Source organism: Parasteatoda tepidariorum, chromosome 5, assembly GCF_982258835.1.
Source record: "Parasteatoda tepidariorum strain Cologne lab strain chromosome 5, Ptep-v5.0, whole genome shotgun sequence".
Taxonomy (NCBI): domain Eukaryota; kingdom Metazoa; phylum Arthropoda; class Arachnida; order Araneae; family Theridiidae; genus Parasteatoda; species Parasteatoda tepidariorum.
Genome location: NC_141759.1, coordinates 111,016,069 through 111,036,276, shown reverse-complemented (window position 1 = coordinate 111,036,276; position 20,208 = coordinate 111,016,069). Strand labels below are relative to the sequence as shown.

Genomic DNA, 20,208 nt, shown 5'->3' with positions numbered 1-20,208 from the left:
TGTGCAAACAGGGTCCGTTATTACAAAAAATCTTTTTCAAGGAGTTTTTAAATTGTAAAGACATACAAGATTATGCTCAACACATTAAAAAAAATTAATTTTAAAAAATAAACAGCAATTGCTGCTACTAAATAGCGATGCAACTCATAAATATTTGGTATTTAGCCTATACTGCTGAACGCAGAATATTCTTTTCGGACGAATAAAGGAAGAAGCGTCTGAGGAAGACAAAATTTAGTTTGTTTACATATGTCTTCCTTCCTGGGAAGGGTTCATTCGATTAACGAAACAATAATGAAGATGAACAAATTTGTGAAGGGTCCGAATAAAAGAAAAATCATTTTGTGAAGGGTCCGTTTTTAAGTTAAAATATTTTGTGAAGGGTCCGTTTTTATGAAAAGACATTTTGTGAAGGGTCCGTTTTTATGAAAAGATATTTTGTGAAGGGTCCGTTAACGGACCCAAATTTCTTCTAAACAGACCCCTGACTACTTCAAACTAAAAAAACTATTTAAATAAATATTTAAAATAAATAATTTGCATAGAACCTAAGTATTCAGAATTATTTTCAGGAATAACTAAAATTAAATTACTTTTTTTTGAGAAAAAAAAATCAAAACAAGATACAAAATCTTAACTGACCAGAGAAGGGAAGGTACAGAGCAGATAGGAAAAAAAACGGAAATCCGCTCATAATTGAATTCTATAAGAAGCTGAATGAAATAGAACTTACCATAACATGATCACTAATCTTCAATAAGATCCTTCTTAAGTCAGTCAGTTACATGATAGGCTCGTACTCCATCCCTTGAAGTCCAAAGCAACCAGCTGGAGACCATCCATGCTACTCGTCATTCTTCACCATTTTAGTCTTTCTTGATTTTTTTAATATTTCCGATGTTCAGGTGAGAGTCAATGGCAGCAGACTGTCAATACTCGATTTTCTCGGTAATTTGGCTCCTCGGTACATCATCACAAACTGAATAAAATGTTTTTCATTTCATTGATTTCAAACATTTGATCTAACATGAGCACAACTATCCTGAGACGAATAAAAGTTGATGAGGCTGAATAAAAGTTTTATAAATATATAGGCTTCGAATATATACAAATTCCTCAAACTGTGGTGGAACACATTTTGGTGGAAACATATAGCAGAAAAAACATCAGCAAAGAAAAAATCTGAAAACAAATTTTCAACAAATTAATATTTTCAACATAGTATTTTATGTTTCTAAACAAAACTTTGAAACATAATATGATAAAATTGGAAAATATGAAAAACTAAGGGAAATAAATAAAAATTATCGGAATATATTTGAGAAGACTGTTTAGTGTGCAGCAAATTTTACAAAATTTTTTCACAAAGGAAATAAGGTTAGTTTCAGTTTAAGTGTCTCACATTTCAGGCAAAGCTATAGTGTTAAACTATACAAACCATCTTACTATAAAAAAATTTCTGATCGTTATAAAATGGACAAACAATTTACATATTTTTTTATCTAGATAAAAATTATTCAATGCCACAAGTTTCGCAGATTTTTAAAGCCTACACAATGCAGTAAGTAACATTTTAAAAAATTTAAACACTTGTCAGTTTTCACAAAACTGTGCTTTTTCTTTGTGCCATTTTCAGAATTATCATAGGCTAAAGTGAGGATAAACTTGACCATGAGTAACACTTGCAAACTCGAAACAGTTAGAAAAATAGCATATTGTTAACAAAAAAAAAAACTCCCTATTATTTCACGTGACTAAAAGCACTATTAAACGTCCGTTTTTATGAAAAGACATTTTGTGAAGGGTCCGTTTTTATGAAAAGATATTTTGTGAAGGGTCCGTTAACGGACCCAAATTTCTTCTAAACAGACACCTGACTACTTCAAACTAAAAAAACTATTTAAATAAATATTTAAAATAAATAATTTGCATAGAACCTAAATATTCAGAATTATTTTAAGGAATAACTAAAATTAAATTACTTTTTTTTGAGAAAAAAAAATCAAAACAAGATACAAAATCTTAACTGACCAGAGAAGGGAAGGTACAGAGCAGATAGGAAAAAAAACGGAAAACTCCGAATAACTTTTGATCAAATGACCAGATTTACATGTTGTAGGACTCAATCAGAACGATTCATGAGTGAAATTTATCAGAACGCCATAGCACGGGAGATTATAATTCTTTTTCACTTTCATAACTAATTCAAAATTTGAAGTATAGAAAAAGTGAGTTCAGACATAACCTGGAGGAAACCACGAAACTTCGAAATTCTTAAAATATCAGAATGAAAGTAAAGGAGAAAATAACTTAGAATTACGGAAATTCTCTTCCAATAATTTGTTTGAATTTTGAAATTTTTCAGAGATTGGAACAATTACTCTAGGTTTCCCAGAAAACACTATCTTTTAAACTTTAAATTAGTTATAGTACTAAATATACTCGTTTATAGGTACAAAGCATTTTAAGTAAATTTGGTGCCGAATACAATTGCACCAATATTGCACATTTTTATAATAAAATTAGATACATAAGATAGATAAGTGCAGGAAAAAGTAGCTTCACTGTGGAATATTTTGAATATCCTGAGTTGCCTTGAGCAACGCATTATGCCAAATAATACGAATTACAGTTAATCTTTAATAGAATGAACTAGTAAAAATGTGTTTTGCTTTATCTAACAATGAAAAGCCATCAGGTAGGACGACAACTAATCTATACATACAATAAAATAAAGAATTTGTGTGTGTGTGTGTGTGTATACTGGATTTCGAGTATAACGTATGCTCTAAAAATACAAGATTCAAAATGAATCTAAATAAGTGAAATTATAAACAAATTACAATTAAATTTTAATTTACTTTTAAGTTACAAAATCAGACACAAAAACGTATTTTCTGCCATTTAACTTAGTTTTCTTTACATATTTCGATTGACCCACAAAATAGGAGGGTAGACAAAATGTTAAAGAGATTGAATCATAAATTGTGGGAGGGAGTTAAGAGGTTATATATATATTAGGCGAAAGTCCCAAAAAAACTTGTCTCGCAAAATCGTGCCGCAAAGCAATAATTTAAGATAATCCATAGAATTAATTCTAGAGAGCAATAACTAATTTTACTCCGTTGCTAAGCAACCAAGTTCAGGCAAGAGGAAAAAATTAAATCATTGATATAATTGATCGGATAAACCTAACAAAGAAAATCAAAACAGGATACAAAAACTTAACTGACCATAGAAGATAATGATCGGGATGAGACGAGCACCAGGATGATCAGCACATGCCCTTATACGAAACAACAACTTTCCTCTTCCTCAGCCTGGGTTTCAATTCCATCATTCGAGATACTGAAATTTTCACTCCAATCTCTTCTGTATAATCTCTAAGTCTTTCAGCCTCACTCTTCCTTCTCCCCTTTCTGTCAGATTTCACTGAGCTCTGATAGGTAATGGAGCTCACGGAGGACTCGGGGGAGCTCACACAGGGCTCGGGGGACTCGGGGGAGATCTCGGAGGATTCGGAAGAGCTTTCAAAATCAGATGAGTTGACAGAGAACATAGATGAATTGTCACCTATAAAAGAAAAATTAAACGAGATGATAAATAACATAGGAGGGGAGAGTGGCAGGGTAAAGATCAGCTTATTATAACCAGGTAGAAAAATGATATTATTTCAAATTATTGATATTATATCATTAGAAAGATGCAATTATAATACTGCCATGCTAGAAAATGCTAGACTCATGAATCCCATCTTCTAATATTAGAACTAATGTAATATAGCATTAAATTGTATTCAATCTAACATTCGAGCTTATAAAGTTATCCATTTCATTACTTATGGTCCAGTGACATTTTTTGCGAAAGGGTTACCCCATATTATTAATAAACAGACATTTATTTATGGAAGAAAATAAATTAAATATTACTTAAAATATCATTTTCAGCCAATGCCATTTTAGCCAGAAAATATCATGAGAAGACATCCAGAAAATAACCTAATGAGTTGGTGACCAATATCAATAGGTTCAAAAAAATTCCATTTAAGACAGTTAAAAGTCACATTTTGGAAACTTATATTTTACTTTGATTAAATCATATTTTTTGAAAAAAATTTCAATTAGAAATAATCTAAGGTTGTAAAAATTTAATGAAACCATAAAAATAATAAATATGTGAAAACATTTAATTAAGCATATTGACTGAATTTTTTTTTGATTCCTGTGTGGCGCTACTGAGATTTTTTGAAGCAGGTATCGACACCGGGTATTACCTATTGAGTTTCATTGTAAAGGATATTACAATTTTTAAAAAAAACATTTTCGAACTAAATAATTTAAGTTTCTAATAAATATTCACCGTTTCATAATTTTAAATTTGGATTTTTTTCGTTGAAAAGTATAATTTATTTTCTTTTTCAATTTCAGCAATAGCTCTTCATTTTCAAGAAAATCAACTATGAAGAAACTATTTGTTTTCAACTACAGAAAGTTCTCTGGGCTGACTCATTTTTGAGAAGGGCAGCTGGACACTGAAAATGGAAATTGCACAATCTAATGAAAAGCTGGGAGGATATTTAACAAGGTTCACTTTAAATCTGGCATGGCGGAAAGTCCTTACATTGATTATGGTGCTAAAGTTTGAAGAAAGTGGGTAATCTGAGATATTCATCCCGGTTTTGTGTGGTACACAAATTATTAACTGTTGCTCAACTTTAATGTCTGGTTGGAAATTAATTTCAAATACGCAAAGAATTTCAATCGGAGGAATAAACTCAAACTGTATCAAAAAGTCATGAAAAAAAATTAATAACAGTTATATATTTTAACTCATGTTTTACCAAACTGTAAACCATTTATTTTAAACAGTGAAGGTAATGTATTGCATTTATAGTGTGTTTTGTTTCAAAATAAAATTATTTCGCTGTGAAATAGTTGTAATGTTTATCACGTTTTGAATGAAATTTTATTTATTTTGAAAAATGGTTTTATTAGAACACTTTTCCGGATACTTAAAAATTCTTCGGTTTTTTTTTACACAAAACGCAATGACTTTTACTCCGCAACATTCATTTTGCGAACACTACTGACTATGCCAATTGGCATATAGGAACACTTACTTAAACCTGTTTAGAAGAAACCGTTAACGGACCCTTCACAAAATATTTTAACTTAGAAACGGACTCTTCACAAATTTGTTTATCTTCATTATTATTTTATTAATCGAATAAACCCTTTCAAGAACAGAAAACAAGAAAGATGGATGTAAACGAATTAAGTTTTGTCTTCGGCAGACGATTCTTCCATTATTCGTCCGAAATTAATATTCTGCGTTCAGCAGTATAGGCTAAATACCAAATATTTGCATGTTGCATCTTTAATTTAGAAGCAGCAGTTGCTTATTTTTTGAAATTTAATTTTTTTAATTATAATTTTACAGTGTTGAACATAATCTTGTATGTCTTTACAATTTAAAAACTCATTGAAAAAGGTTTTTTTTTGCAATAACGGACCCTATTTGCACAAATTCATAAAAGCGGACCCTGGTTGAAAGAATGTGAGTAATTTTTTCACAATTTCCCGAAAAACGAACCTTTCACAAAATGTCTGGACAGACCCCTGCTTAAACTTGCACACTTAGGAACACTTACTCAGAATGAATCTGGGTCCCGCTCTAGCTGGGGATGGAGGAGCAGAAACGGGTTCATCCCGAGAAGGTTCATCATGAGGAGAAACGTCATCAGAATCATCTGACACAAGAGGAGGAGGTGGAGATGCCTGTGAGGAAAATGAAAATTTCTAATTTACTACTCTCAAAAGCATTCATTTATGACTAAACATATTTAATACAGCCAAATAGTATATTTTGCTATTAAACCTTTACAGGGCTATTTTTTCTAGAAATGTTATGTTAAGCTTGTCTGGATAGATATTTATTTATGAAACAAAATCCATTCAGCATAAAATTACATTTTTTTAATTATTTTTTTTAATTAGAAAGTGGTTGGGAAATTTTACCTACTGTAAAGAATTATCAAAGAAACCAAATTTACAAATTGAACCTAGATTAAATTAAACTAAATTTATAAATGCTAGGGTTGTAACCACAGATGAATTTCATGAGAGATGATTAAAAGAACAAACGCACTTGACAGAAGAGAAAATAGATGCTAACTCGCTTCCTCTCGCTAACGTCTACTTTTTTAAAACATAATTCTTCTATTGTCCATAATTCTTCTACTTCTTTTATGTTTTTTTAAGAAATTGTAAAAGCTATAAGTAAGTCCCAATTAGGACTGGGCTATAAATCGATATATCGCGACATATCGATTTAACGCCTATATCGGCAAACCGATACAGCAACTTTCATTCCAAGCGATACATCAGAAATGTGATTTAAGCCGTCGAGTGAAGAAGACGATATAACGATATAGCGATACACGCAAGGACTTTCTCTTACGTTCCGATGCCAACTCGCGCTGTGGAAGACGATATTGTTTCGTTATGTTGAGACGGCCTTGACTGATGAGCGGTAGAATCAGAATCACTTTTGAGACCTTATATCGTTATATCACATGTTCGTTTTCGCACCTTCGCGATTTGAAATCGTTTCTTGTAGATTATTTTCAATGGGATTAACTTCGTGATCGCCGTCGTAACCTTGTTCTGAACGCAATCTATTATTGAAAAGAATTTATAAAGAAAAGTTTCTTCATTAATTAGGTAAGTTTTTTATTTATTTTCTGACAAAACTTTTTTTATATTTTTAAATGTGAAAATTATCGGAAATCTAATTTAAGGCACCCATAAGGAATTAAATTACAAAGTAAATAAATTTGTTAGGTTATTTTTTTACTTTTTTTAAATTTATTAAAAACTTTTCGGATAAAACTTCTAATTATTTAATGGGCTTCTATTACTGATTTTAAATTTATAAATCTTGCGTTGTTTTTATTTTTAGAAATAAAGTTAAAACAAAACTTATTTTTTGGACATAAGTCAATAAACTTTATTTGTTCAAAAGAATTTGAAAAGTTTGCGAATTTTATTCATTTCTTTTTTTTTTTTTTATCAATTACTACTTCGTTTTATTAGAGAGTAAAATCATTATTTTTTTTTAATTTTCGTTTTATATTATTAGTTAATTAGCTAAATATATTACCGAATATCACAATTCTTTTGTTTTTATTTTTAAGAATTTAATTAAGAAACTTTGCCTTACTTTGTTTTTCGTTTATAATTCGGTCATTATTTAATTTAATTTAATTATTTATATGAAATAATAATAAAAATAGTGTTTAAGAAGCATTTTTTTTTCTAAAATTTATTTAGCTCTTTGTTTTAAGCATACAAATAATTTTTTAACGAACTTATTTTTTAAATTTTGTTCCTATGCTGTTAGGTAAATATATTGATAAATTTCACTTTTATTTATTTTTTTATTTTTAAACTAAGAAATCTTTTGTTATTTGCGTGATCATCTTTAGAAAATATAACAAAACTTGTGTTTACTTCTTCATTAAGAATTTGAACATTACGATCGAACTAAATAATTCTGTAATTATTTACGCATAATAGTACAAGCAAATATTGATTTGTTAAAAAAAGTTTCTTTTTTTAAAAAAAAAAAAAAAAAAATTATTTTTAGCACTTTGTTTTAAGTGTATAATGAATTTCTTAACAAACTTTTTTTTTAATTTTTTAAATTTTCTTTCAATAATTTCAGCTAGATATCTTTATAAAATTCCCTTTTTACTTTTAAACTGAGAAATCTTTCAGAGAACGAAAATTTTAAGAAATTATTACAAATCTTATGTTTACTTTTTAGTTTAAAATTCGAACATTTTTAATTTTAAACTTCGGCTTTTAGTCAATCTAACTTTTATTTTAATTAAAATATATTTTGAAATTTTGAAATCAGCTTTTGTTTAATAACAATTTTTTTTTTTCATTAAGGGTGTTTTAGGGGTGAACTTAAATTAAGACTGCTTATACCTTATAAACGATAAAGAAGTGCAAATATTTCATTCTGTATCTACACACATTTTTTCAATAAATATTTTAAGTAAGATTTGTACATCTTAGTCAATTTATTTAATATCTTTCTTTAGAAAAACATATATATTTTCAAATTTATAAATTGATTTAAATCAATATGCGTATGAAGTCTTGATAGAAATCTGACTTTCTGTGCCTTAAAGTAAATGAAATTCAAAAATACTATATCGCGATGCAAAACTGACGATATATCACGATATATAATTTCTAATATCGCCCAGTCCTAGTCCCAATTCAAACCATTTGTGAAAAATTTCTCCCACTCTACATTTGAGAACTAAGAAAATGTGTGGGAAGTATATTTCACATTGCCTCATAAAGGAGTTAATCTGCTTATAAATGGTTAATCGGCTTATAAAGGCGAACTAAGGTAGACAACGTTAAAGAGCACAAAAAAATTTTTTTTGTGTGCTTTTGCTTGCTTTTAATAATTTTTTTGTGCTCTTTAACGTTGTCTACCTTAGTTCGTATTTTAGCACAAAGGTCGCCCACTTGTGTATTACGGCTTATAAAGGGTTTAGTAAATATTTATACTACTAAATATTTACTAAAACTTATTTTTTGCATGGAATTTTCTTAGGAAAAACGAATTTTATACTTGCATGCAAATCAGTTTCAATTCACTTAAAAAAAAATTTATGAAAGACGCAGAAAGTAAAATTACCATTTAGGAGACCAGATTTTTGACCATTCTCCTGATCAAACTATTGGGAATATATTTTTCATATGGCGTCAGCTCTTAAATTTTGGGGATCAAAAATCCGCCAAGAGAAAGGTTTGTTTATTCAGAGAAAGTGCGATTTTTGGTGTCTTTGAATTTGGTGTATTTTGAAATTTTATTTACAAAAATTTATAAACATATTTGAAATCATCTCCTCGAAGCATTAAGATTGAGTCCTAAAACTTATGAGTCCTAAAATTGAGTCCTAAAATCCGATAATTGGGGAAAAAAGTTATTCTTTTCACTCAGTGCTTGCGCTCATTTCACATAAGCAATAAAATATTTAAGATTATTAAGAAGCTATCGTAAACTCTCAATGAAACTAATTTTGGATTAAACTGAATTATCTGCTAGCAGAACTATGCTATTGTTGAAAAAATTCAAAAGTAGCTTAAGATAAATTAAATGCTATCTTGCTCTTCCCTCTCAAAGCTATTCGAATATTGAAATTGCAGATCAATTTTTTTTTCCAGTCTCATTAGCTTTATAGGCAAATACTAATTCAATGCATATTTTTCAGAATATTTCCGAACTAAAATAAGTTTTGTTTTTAAGCAAATAGCTCGCTCAATGGTCAGAAAATTCGAAACCAGTTCCCGATGTTGCAATATGGTCAGCAAGCTAGATCAGCTAATGGGAAGAATCAGGTCGAACGCGATTACTCAGGGGATAGAGCGCTCGCCTTCCAATGAGGTGAACCGGTTTCGATCCCGGCTATGGCTGGTCGATTCGAATTCCGGCTTGCACCGACCACAGTGCTGACGTGAAATATCCTCAGTGGTAGACGGATCATGGGTTAGAGTCCCTTTGTCGTCAGGCTAACCGTGGGAGATTCTTGTGGTTTTCCTCTCCATGTAACGCAAATGCTGGTTAGTTTAATCAAAAAGACCTCCACGAAGGTAAATTTCTCCCCATACTCGTTCCAGGAGTTCCCTTGTCTTTTGGATTGGATTCAAAAGTACAAGGCTACGGAGTTGAACATGCGTAATCGTTACCCGGTTAGCTTTGATTAGTAGTCGTAAACCCGAAATCGAGTCGGCTGTTCAACGACGGTCATAAAATAAATAAAAAATCAAGACGAAGAATACCCGTGTATTAAATGGTGACTGATGCACGTTAAATCTGTCGAGTCACAAAGTCCTCCATGTTCCCATTACAAATTATACCTCTGGGGGTACTGATCCAGGAATTTCTTTGTCATCTGGATTGGTTCAAAATTACAAGGCTACGAAATTGAACATTATCGTAACCCCGAAATTGTGCCGGCTGTTCAACGACGGTTATAAAAAATAAAAAAAAAATCCCACCTCAATTGTAATTAACTCTAAGATATCGATTGGTCGAAGATGGAAAACTGAAACTACTGATTAAAAACTACAAAAAAGATGCTAAACAGAACAGAAAATAATAAAAGTGATCAGTTAGAAGAATGAACTCACTTCTTCAGAGGATGTTTCATTATCTCTCGAAGTGCTAAGTCTGCGTCGTTTCGACAGGCCAACTGGTCGGATGCTAAGAGATGAATCATCATCTTCATCATCGCCATCGTCATCTTCATCATCCTGAAAGCAGAAAAATAAATAAATGCACAATCCTTCAAAGTAAAAGAGTGGAAAACTATTTTAAAACCGAACGAAAACATTTTTTACTCACGATTAGGAGTGAGCGATGTAGGAAATTTTATATCGTGATACATCGTCTGTTAGACAACGCGATATAGCAGTGTATCGCGAATTAGCATAGGCTCAAAAATTTTCCATCAGAAATCTTTAAATCAATCAAAAATAGATAAAGGGAATAAATCTATTACGAAAAAAAGTCTTAATTCTAAAAAAATGTTTCTTCTAAAAAATCTTTAATTTTAAAAAAAAGCATCAAAAGCATTACTAAGGTAAACAACGTTATAAATATTTTTGTGCTCTTAAACGTTGTTTACCTTACTTTGTATTTTAGCACAAAGGTTGCCCACGTGTGTATTTATCAAAAGCATTGCTTAATTTTTTCAATTAAAATAATAAAGATGTCTTAAAGTAATAACAAACACAAGCTTTATTTTAGTTTCTTTTAAGATTAAAAATGACTTCAAATTTATTGGTTTAAAAATAATAATAAAACCGTAACAAAATATTTTACAATCATGCATTATAATTAAATGGAAAAAAACGAAAGTTAAAAACAAACCAAAGAAATGTTCAGTTTAGTAAAAAAAATTTTAAATTATTTTTGAAAAAAGAACGTGCTTTTGAAACCTTAGACCTTGTTATTTATTTACTAAAAATAATAAAGTTACATTACTAATGGTCAAATTCTATGCTTAATAAGTGTAAAAATAAATTTCAGTTTGTTATTTATGTATCATTATTTTCTTTTTTGAAAATAAAATCGACTAAGATTTATTTGCTTAGAAACAATACTGACTATCTAACAAATTTTCAAAAAAGAAAAAAAAAGAAAAAAAAACAAGTATTGAAAGAATTTTAAGAAAAATTAAATGAAATTTTTTTTTAAGTACAATTGTTAAATTATCAAAACGAGTCAAAACATTTCTTAACTTTTTATTTTAATTAATAAAAATTATTTGTTTTAACTAATAGCCAATTTTTTTTAACAAAAAATAACACAAAATTTGCTTTAATTTTCTCAAAAATCAAAGCAAATTAAATAAATGTAGGCTCTGCTTTATTTTTTTTTCATAATTAAAAATGACTGAAGATTCATTGGTTTAAAAATAATCAAATTTTATCAAATAAATTTTTAAAGAAAAAATTAACTTTTTATAACAAAGCTAAAAATAAAATACCCTTATTAAATTGTAACGCTTAAAGTGAAAAACAATAATTAAAAAAATCAATGAAAAATCTTTTTCTTTTCTTAAATAGGTTGAGTTCAGAACTGAAAGTAACAGTAGGTCTAGTAAAAATAATTGACAAGAATCGTTAAATCCCGACACATTAAAAAAGCTGAAAAAGAACAGAAAAAAATGTAATGCGCTTACTTAAGGAAGTTATTCTTAATTTAAAAAGTTTGACACATTCTCAGTCTGATTCCTTTCAAAAATTAAAACAAAAAGAATGTGTTCTCTATCATTTGAGATTTTTTGTAATATTTAATTATTTCTTTTGTTATACTATAATACTTATACTTCTTAAAATTAAATATTGAACAAAGAGAAGAATTTTTTCTCTGCTTTTATCGAAATGCGTGATTAGGTTTTGCAATTGCATTTTCAAGTTTGTAAATTAGCTAAGTTGTGAAGTGTTTGAAAGTTAAATGAAGATAAATCAAATTCTCTTATAAATATAATCTTATGAAATTTAGATTATTGGTTTGATAGGTTATTTTTCTACACAATAATTATACTATTTGATCTAATACAATTTGATCTGGGCCTGACTGTAGCATGATCAGAGAAGCACTTGCCAGAATTAATAGGAAAACTCCCAAGTTCACATCGCCTTAATTTGTTTGAATACCTGCATAAATGATAAAGCTCTTTTTTGCTTTTTTTTTTTTTTTTACAGATTTATTGATTTACATTTTGTTCTCGAAAGTAATAGAAACAATACTACTTAATTCTCATAAAAAAAGAATTTTTATTAGGAATTAAAAGTTAAATAAAGTAGTATAAAAAGGCATTAGATAAGTGGTTTATGATACTTACAGGAGATGGAAGAAAGATGGATGCATGGGATGGGCCAGGTTCTTGGAAATCAGCCTAAAAAGTTTTTTTTTAAAAAAATACATAAAAGATAATAATAAAATCTAGTGGTATTTATATTACTGCAATTATTTAATTACAATTATGATAGATTTTGATGTACAATGTTGTCTCCCGCTCAAATGACCGGTTGTGGTCGGTAGACGACAAGTATTATTCGAAGCAAACAAAATGTATAGAAAAAATAATCATAGATTATTAACTGTATATAAAAAAGAAAGATTTTGTTAGAAAAAGTCATGAAGTCAAATGTGCAAAAACGATAAGCGCATTTTCGATGCCAAAGTTCTTGAACGGTCATTTGACACGTTGAGTGTTGGTCCCCTTTCCGAATTCTTTAAGAAATTTCTTCGGAAATTGTATTTGAAGTGTTTATAACTGAGTCTAGATATGCAAAACCATCCACGATAGCACATTAAAACATTCACTGTAGTAATATTAGTTTTTTTTTCTTCATATATATTATTTTTTGTTCATTAAGTAAAGCATGCTACTGATTGTTGATGCAATTAAATCATTTAAAATTTTCACCTAATATTGTTATGTCATCAGCAGAGGCACAAATTGCGAGTCGTTTTACTGGTAATTAAGTCTTTGATATCTAATTTTCTAATGAAGGATTCAAGTATAGGGAACCGATTATCCGGAACGATCGGGACCATCGCTATTCCGGATAACTGATTTTTCCGGTTTTCTGAATCGCTACAAAAAGTCGTTTTTTTACCGTTAAACCCAACTAAAAAAATAAAATTGAAAATAATCTTAAAAAGAACAAAAAACGATAAAGTAATACACTAATGATTATTTCCAAAATGATGGTAAGGTAAAGATCTTTCAAAATAGAAAGAAAAATCCTAAAATCCTATGAGGAAAATTTTTTTTTTGTTTGAAAATGGCAGGAAAATTTATCGAATTTCGTTCCGGTTTTCCGGTTTTTTGATTTCCGGATAACGAGTTCTGTACTGTACTAAATAGAAAATTAGAGGCTATAGTGCTATCTATCGAACACCCATATTGATGTCGAAAGTCTCTGAAAAATCATTCTGCGCAAGAAGAAGGGTACTTAGATCCAAATTAATTTGAAATTTTGGCTGAGGTAAAGATACCAATCAAATTAATCCAAATTACTTAATTTACTATTTAAATTTAATATCTATGCAACGTTTTCCGGGGTCTCATTCGGGAGGGTGCATCCAATGGTAAACATTTAATTTTAAAAAAAAAATTACCTGCAACCTTGACCTTTCCTGTTGTATGGCTTCGAGAATGGCAGATCTTTTTCCTCTGCCCCAGAATCTTTGTTGCATGTTCTCCATATGCACACCAAAAGCGCCCCTGAAAAGATCATGTTTTGTTAAAATGCATGTTTTCAATAATAAATGAAATTTAAAAATATCATGCTCGAATACATTGCATTATCAGGGATGAGATTGACCAAAAGGGAAGAAAACTGAATTTTCACGAGAGTAAATCTTACGTGATTTATAGCAAAAATATCAGAAACATATTCTCATCCAGCTTCGCTGATATTGTAATGCCTATATATAGCAATAATCGTCGACAGAAAAACTGCCACATTTATAGTAACTAATTCAAGAAAAAAACTTACTTTTTACAAGAATCGCGATAACGGAATTTAAAATTGCATGAATATAAATCACGATATTGAAATCACTTGAATGAAACTCGATATTGGATTTCAAAAATGTGAATATACAAATCATGATGCGTAACTTTCAGATCGCGTAAATAAAAATTACGATGCATATTTTCTAAATGGCGCGAATACGAAATCAAGGCCTAATTTTTAAATAACATGTAAATACGAAACCAGATGTTGGATATTACAACGGCAAAAATGAATCACGACATTGGTTAAACTCGCGTGAATACGAATCGTTGCATAGAATTTTAAAAACGCCTGTATACAAATCGCGGAACTGAATTTTTAAATTTCGTAAATAAGAATTGCAATGAACAATATTAAAATCGCGAGAATAGGAATTGCAACGCGCAACTTTTAAATCGGGTAAATACGAAAATCGATGTTTGACATTAAAATGCAGCAAGCAACGTCTGGATTACGAAAATACGAGCTATCTAGCGGACGGGTAAAAATGAGGAAATCTTATTTTCTGATTGTAAAAGCTAATAACTAAAATAAGTAGATATGTGGAAGGATTGGCAGTTACGTAGTTTGAATTTTCTATATATCCTTCGATATATTATATCTATATATCAAATCGGAAATAAATGTAATTATTTTATTTCAACGGCTGAATTTTCAGAAAAAGCGGAATATTTATATTAAAAAAAACTCGAACTTTTAGAGAATCTGAGTTTTTGATAAAAGGGCTGAAATTCGAGACAAAAGCGAAAAAGGCGGAAATCCGGTAAAAAGCGGGAAAATCTCATCCCTGTATTATAAACTTAATAAAATTGAACTCAATAAGGGTGTCAAAACACAAACGATAATACAAGAGATTCAAATATAACAATATTTCTCCAAAACATTTGAGTTTAAAAATAAAGAAAAATATTAATTTTTAAGTTTACTTTAAAAACTTTTGAAATAAATGTCGAATGAGCAGCAGTCAAAACAAAGATCGGTTGAAAAGCTTCTCAAGAACATTTTCAGCATTAAAATATTAATAATAAAACTACTTACAGATCTTCATGTTCCCACTTCGAGCGTTTGATCTTTCTTTCCTGAAAATTAAATTGAATTTATATTAGAAAATTAAGTAAATAGATTATTTTTCACTGCTGAAATTAAACACATTGCTTTCGAGAAGTTCATTTAGTTGTTGCAATATATTGCTATTCACGTGCTCTTGAATAAAGTTGTAAAATTATTTTTGGTATAATCACAGTTAATTAAACAGTAATCAATGCATATATAGATGAAGGGGATACATGAAAGCTGATTCGGAAAAAAACCGAACATCAGCCCTGCCCATCTTAAATTTGTAATAACTCTCGGAGAGAACCACTTTTTCCACGTTATAGATTTGCGCATCCAGAGTTGTAAGCGAAACAATTCTTTTGAATGGTAAAAGGAGAAACTAACGTGAGGCAAACGAATGACAAATTTTTATTAATTGTAGTTTCATATTGTAATAAAGTTTAAATCACAGTTTTTAAGTCTCATTTGATTACAGTCAGGGATTGCGTAACGAAAAAGGATAATTTGGAAGTCTCTTTTCAAAATAAATATAATTTAATGAATAAAGCGAGGATGTAAAAAATATTGCAAAAAAATAATAATAATGCTGTTTAAAAACTATATTTAAAGCCATATAAAACTATATTGTTGTATTATATTTTTCAACCATTTTTCAAATAGTGGTAGAGTGTATACATAAAAAATAATGAATTTCAGAAAAAAAAAAGAACTAATAATATTTTGCATGAAAGTTTCAAAAATTAAGTTTTCTCACTAGCGTAAAGTTATTTAAAACTATACCATATCATAAACTGCATTCATCCCCAATTTTGTTGAAAATAAAAACAAATTCAACACAATTAAAACCAAGCAACTTAAAATACACAAAGAAACCAAAACAAAGTTTTAGATATATATAATAACTAAGTTTTCGCTGCAAATTTGCAGAAATGTCAACTAATTTTTTCCGAAGACTTATACATACGAAAGTGTAAACTTTCAATTAGTTTTTCCTATTAAAACCTTTATTCAATTTAAAAATATTAAATGTTAAAATACTTTCAGTGTTGAGCGTCAGTGATTCCAAGTACTTTTAGGTCGATAAATTGAGAGCCCTCAAGAGAGGTTATTAATCGCAGATTATTTACTATTATTATTATTATACTTATCATTATTTTATATCAAATTGCATTCTGAGTTATATGAGGCTTAAAGGAAGTTTTATTCAAATTAAAGGAAGAGAAAATTTTAAAGCCATCTCGAAAATACAATAGATTCTACTATAACTCTTTCTTTTAAAATTCCTCAAACCATTAAAAGTTCCCATAATTATTTTGCTTTACAGTGCAGAAATAAAAGGATTTAAACAGAATATAAAAAATCTCTAAGCTCGATTCAAATACCATTCTGATAGTGCGTGGTTTTATTAAAGAAAAGTATAATTTTGCTCTTATAACAAATGCATCTGACATTTCCATTTAGGTAAATGAAGTATTGTATTCTGTGTACATTTGTACTCTCATTAGAATTGAGGTTAAACACGATTCATTGGAAGCATCAGTTTAATATTTGCAAAAATTTTTATGTAAAAATGAGACAATTTAGCATTTTTTTTTTTTAAAAAAATGCTTTTTTGACTAGTAATTAACCAGACCCCGTCAGCAAGATGGGCCAAATAAGTTTTGATAATGAGAACATTCGCTTAGGATGCTTTCATGGAATAAAATTGGAATAGTTAAAAAAAAATTGAATTTCAATAATTCAATTAATTTATCAAAAGTCATTCATTGACGAATTTGGGATATGTTTTCCTGAACTCTAATGCGAAAATTATTATCTAATTTAATATCCATTTAGTTTCTGTAACAAACAGCTCTTTTGCAATGACAGAATTTCTAGGACCACTAAACAAACAGCATGTTTGAAGAGACACTTATTTCTAAAAGTCTGGCTTCACAATTTACTTACAAATAAAGACAACTCCAAGATAACGATTTAATATTTTTTTTCTACAATGGCAGGCACTGAACTTCATTCGTTTCGCCTTAGAAGATGCCAGAATTGTTACTCATATCACGTTACCCAGTGGGCACCTGTGAACCAAAGTCACGAAGGCGAGTAACGCCACACTGCCAGGCGAGTAACGTTGCCCACGCCACAAACCCGTTTATAGGGTGGGCCACATTCATACATCACACACAACAGAGGACAACACAAGAGAGAGAAACATCCATGCCCAGAGCAGGATTCGAACCCGCAGCCATTGGCTGACCGGCTATCGATTTAATATAGATAGTGACTTTGCGAGCACTAATTATTCAGACAAGTATCCAACACTCAGTTACAATGACGCATTCTATTAACCACTTTCCTAATAAATCCGAATTAACTCTGGTATATTGCGAATATTTATTATCTCGAGAAAATTCGGACGTAGCAGAATTCGGTTTGTTTTCTTGTCTTAAATTATAATAATAATCAGCTGTGATTTGATCTTTGTCAAGTTTTTATTTAGGTGTTCTACTGTTGGATTGTGGGACACGTGTTTTTTGCGATTGTATTTACGATGGTTGCTGAATTTACATCGACAAAAAAAAAAAAAAATGGCGTATCACTTCACTGGAAAATATCATTTTATGTTGTCCCTTTTTTAAAAAACTATCATACAAAGATTAATATTTAACTTTTTTTCCTTTTACCCGAGATAATTCGGAATTGAACACTGATGGTAAATTAAATGTTGTTTTTCTTACACATAAAAAAATTCAAATTTCATCTTAAAACTTGTGTATTAATTTTGTTTTAGTTCTTTATATTTATTTACAAAATAAAAAATAGGTTGATTTTTTTTTATTCAAAAAAGAAAAAATTGATAAAAAAAAAGTGCAGAAAACATTAAAAGTGATTCCATTATAATTCAAAAGACTAAACTCACAGCTTCGGGGAGGTTGTCATCATCGATGGAAGAATGACGACGCTTTCGGCCCACACAACAAGAGCAGGTTGGTAGCACCAGCTCGCTAAAAGAACAAAAATATTTATATAAATATCGTGCATGCCAATCAGTAGAGTAGCTTTAAAAGCTTTTTTTATTTCATTACCAATGCAGACCCATTCATTCACTGTAATCGAAAACATATGTAACTATTTATTCTTCTTACCTCAAATATGTTTCAGCTACTCATGTTGGCGATCGCCAAGGTATTTTTCAAACCTAATATTGATTAAGGGGTCTTATTTTGGACTATGCTATTTTTCGATAAATCCCCGAAAATTATTTTTCGATAACTGTCTGTTGGGGTCCCGCAGTGGACTGATCGTTAAGACACGGTTCCCAGCAGATCACCGAAGTCAAGCATCACTGGCTACGGTCAGTGTGCGGGTGGGTGACCACTTGGATCAGTCTGAGTAGGGACCGAGGGTGTATTGGTCCTCGTTAAACTGTGCTACCGTAAAGTGCTCGATTTCACGCCCAGGTCATCGGGCTACCGAAGCGGGGGTGCCATCCCCTCCGCAGAGGATCAAAATTGTGATGGCATGTCTTCGGATCATCCTCCGGGATGTTTCCCAGACCGTCGCCAATAGCCCATTGTGCAGCTCTAGTGCGACGTAAATTAACAACAACAACAACTGTCTGTTGGGAACAATTCAATTACTATTTAATTTGGCTTTTGATTAGACAGGTCATGTGGGATTCACATCAACTGTCCTTATTAGCATTATTGTGTAATATAACTTAAAAAGTCTTATGTATAAAATTAATAATAATTTGTATCAACTATTAAATAAAAGTTTTATTAATTATGTTTTCATCTTCAACTATTATTTTCATCAAAATCTTCAATGAGTCAATTATACCCTCCAACCACGCCTAATTTCCTTGACAGCAAACATGTTCAATGAAGTACTCTCGAAAAAGACTTCTCTCTAAACTCTGATGGTTAAAAATACATAACCTATCAAACTATTAAGACCCATTTTAAAAAGTCTAGAAATAAAAATGTAAAATCTTCAGAAAAATATTAACTTTAGTTTATTAAACTTGAAGTTATTTTTTGCGAATGAAATATATTTAGGAAATCAGCATTGAAAACATAAAAATATATTCTTTCATGCGTTAAATCTTACAATAATAATAATTATAAATCACTACTTACTCATCATGACGCTTCTTCAAGCGTTTGGCTCCTCTTTTCTGAAAAATTGAATTTTTATTAGAAAATTATCTTCATTTTTTAAATGGATTATTTTTCACTACTGAAAAAAAAAAGAAAACGAAAATTAAGCATGCGAAAATAAGCAAAGTTAAGCATAGAAATTAAGTACATTTTATTCACTTGTTACATGGTGCTACCGTATGTTGCTTTCCACTTGCACTTGAATAAAACTTAAAAGTTATTATAAATTTATTTTTGTTAGAATTAGTTTATTAAATATTATAACCGCAGTTGAACAACCGGGTTGTTCAACCAATTTGGGTTTACTACTACTAATATTCAACTCAGTAGTATTGTAATTTTGAACCCAATCCAAAAGACGAGGGAACTCCTGGATCAAATATTGAGAGAAATTTTGTCTTCGTGGAGTTTTTTTTATCGAACTAAACCGCATTTGTGTTACATAGGAAGGGAAAACATGATATCATTCCACGGTTCGCCTGATGGCAAGGGGACTCCTGATCTTCTGAGCCACAATGGCTCGGCCTGATCAATAACAAAAAATGGTTGCTTATAAAATATAATTTCATTGAGATGATGATGAAAAGTTAGCTGGAATCCTATTACCGCCAAGCAATCTGAAATCCATTTTTGTGGCTTTCCCTTGCGTATAAAGCTAAAGTTGATAATCTTAAGTTCAATTTAATCTTGGTTAAAATAAATTATTTTATAAATATTGTTTTACACTGACACTTAAATTGCGATTTATTTTTATTTATGTGCTGAATTAAATATTTCGAAAAATATGAAGACCATCTGGTTATACTCACAAAGATGATTTTTGGGTTTACGACTACTAATGTTAAACTCTGCAGCCTTGTAATTTTGAA

General features: G+C 29.9%; 1 long non-coding RNA gene across 1 annotated transcript in view; it reads left to right on the top strand.

Annotated features, from left to right (window-relative positions):
- The first annotated feature begins 1,244 nt into the window (after positions 1-1,244).
- Positions 1,245-20,208, top strand: part of LOC147809998 (uncharacterized) — a 59,916-nt gene continuing 40,952 nt past the window's right edge. The window contains exon 1 of the long non-coding RNA XR_015434042.1: positions 1,245-1,561. This is a non-coding gene — a long non-coding RNA (uncharacterized LOC147809998). The remainder of the gene's footprint in view (positions 1,562-20,208) is intronic.